Below are 2,500 nucleotides of genomic sequence, written 5' to 3' on the forward strand. Positions count from 1 at the left end.
TTCGTGCGTGATTTACACGGCCAGACGTGTGTACTACACGTATTAGGCCTTTGATCTGCGTTGCGTAGGCCACAACAAATCTTTCAAAGAGAGAGATATATGTGTTGTTGGGGTTTGTGATTATGAAGGTGCCCCAACGCACAAAAATATATAAAAATGTACAAAGTTGGGATGTGGTGTGGTGGAGAAGAGTTGGGCCCGACCAGATCATTCGTGCGTGATTTACACGGCAGACGTGTGTACTACACGTATTAGGCCTTTGATCTGCGTTGCGTAGGCCATCTTCCTTCCAAGACACACACGTGTTGGGGTTTGTGTGATTTTATGATAGTGCCCCAACACGGAAAAATAAGCGTACGAGAAGAGTTGGGCCCGACCAGATCATTCGTGCGTGATTTATACACGGCCAGACGCGTATTATATTACACGTATTAGGCCTTTGATCTGCGTTGCGTAGGCCATCTTCTCGATAGAGAGAAAGCCCAATGTATTCTTTTTTCTTTCTTTACAGTTGTAGTAGGACAGGGAGGGATGCGAGCGTGCTAATCACGCTTCCTCAAGTCTTCGCTGTGGTGTGTAAAAAAAAAAGAAAAAAAGGAATCGTTGGGAAAGTCCAAAGGACGAAAATATCGGGCAGTCTGAAGATAACTTAATGCTCGTTTACATTGGTATCAAGAGAGACCGGCTTGTGTAGCTCGTTTCAATGCTGTGTCGTTGTCATTGACACCCTACTCTGTTGCGCGCTAGTGGCAGCATGAGCGTGGGACGTATATATATATATATGACACCCAGCTAGAGCCGGCCGTGAGTCCGTCCGGTGTAAATAACGACGAAAGGAGAGAGAAACTTTTCGAATCCAGTATCGGGTTGATAATTGTCCAGTTTGAATATCCATATCCCCGTCGTTTTTGGAGGTGATATACTCTCTGTGTTTCTTCGATAGAAGGCTTTTCAATGTTCTATTCGCTCCGACCGTCGAACTTGCAAGAAAACAGTGGTTTTGGATTTGCTCGTACATATATATATGGTTTCGACGGAAATATCTCGTTCTTTAAGGGACAATTATGTCGTCGTACGACGACTCCCGAATCTCCTTCGCGCGCTGGTTGGAGCTCTTCGGGTATCGGCTTGTTCCGAAATATAACACAAAAATGTGGTGGATAGCAAATACACATTATATTATATATGAGAGAATAAAAGGGAAAAATTACCCTGAACGGTGGATCACTTGGCTCGTGGGTCGATGAAGAACGCAGCTAATTGCGCGTCAACGTGTGAACTGCAGGACACATGAACATCGACATTTCGAACGCACATTGCGGTCCACGGATACAATTCCTGGACCACGCCTGGCTGAGGGTCGTTTACGTACTTATAAACTGCTTGCGTTGATGGCACTTGTTGCCTATATACGTACGAGCGAATGATGGGCGCTTCGTCGGCGTTTGTCGCGGTCCTATGGATATTGAGAAATTTTACGTACGTCTAACAGTCTTCGAGAGAGATGGAAATCGTGTTCGAACTAGCGTGAGTGTGGAAGGCGGTGTCGTGTGTCGTATATGTTTTATATACGTCCGCCCGTCTGAAACACCGCTTCGAAGCGGTGACAAAATCTTTTTCGGGACGATTCGTATTCGTAGAACTATCGAGATTTCACTGGTACATTTTCAACGCGCTCCCGACGTCGCCTGAAATGAAACGAGATGGGTTTAACCCACGAAAGCGTACTACACGAGTCTGTCCTATGTGAAGACTGTGTACAGAGATCGAACGAACGCATGAAAGAAATTGAACGAAAGAACACATAACCCGCAAAAATATAGAGTAGAATTGTGACCGTTGCTTCGAATTTGAATTTATATGTATATATATATCATAGCCCCAGGGAGTGGAACCTATGAGTGTGGAAGGATGTCTCTTACCGTTATGTTGTCAGAGGAAAAAAAGTCTCTCTCTTCGTACGACACATTTGTGTACGAATTGTATCGATGGCTATATAGATCCGATGTTGCACATATTCTGAGTAAAGAACACCCCACCCGGGTTACCGTCCTAAAACTCTTCTATTGGTGTGGCTATGATGTGTGTGTCAACGCAATCGCGAGTCTGGTTCTACGGGAAAACCGTTTGTCGGTCGCCCCATATATCTTTTTGTTCTCTTCAAATGATCGAATAGCGAAACCGCACGAGATCAATCGGTCGTCTAGTCCCCGAAAGTACTTTTCGGACGGACGTTAAAGTTATACCGATTGTAATCGTCTTGCGAGTGTTTCGAAGATCTATATTTGGAGAGGATATCGAATTTTATAAAAGATATATTGGTGAGGCGCGATAAACGGTTTTTTTTTTGCTTTAAGGGTTTTTTGTGTTTTTTTTATTTTTTTTTTTTTTTTGTGTTGCTCTGTACACGTTTCGCAAAATGCTTTCGGGGGGGGGAAGCTCTGAAAAAATTTTTTTTCACGTTCCGACGACCTCAGAGTAGGCGAGATTACCCGCTGAA

At 44.2% G+C, this 2,500-nt stretch overlaps 1 non-coding gene and 1 pseudogene across 1 annotated transcript; both read left to right on the forward strand.

Moving 5' to 3' along the window:
- The first annotated feature begins 1,208 nt into the window (after positions 1–1,208).
- On the forward strand, positions 1,209–1,363 carry LOC143262422 (5.8S ribosomal RNA). The gene has a single exon (XR_013036232.1). It is a non-coding gene; the product is annotated as a 5.8S ribosomal RNA (ribosomal RNA).
- Positions 1,364–2,468: 1,105 nt separating this feature from the next.
- The window catches only part of LOC143262411 (large subunit ribosomal RNA), an 8,401-nt pseudogene continuing 8,369 nt past the window's right edge, over positions 2,469–2,500 (forward strand).

This window comes from Megalopta genalis, unplaced genomic scaffold (genome assembly GCF_051020955.1).
Source record: "Megalopta genalis isolate 19385.01 unplaced genomic scaffold, iyMegGena1_principal scaffold0129, whole genome shotgun sequence".
Taxonomy (NCBI): Eukaryota; Metazoa; Arthropoda; class Insecta; order Hymenoptera; family Halictidae; genus Megalopta; species Megalopta genalis.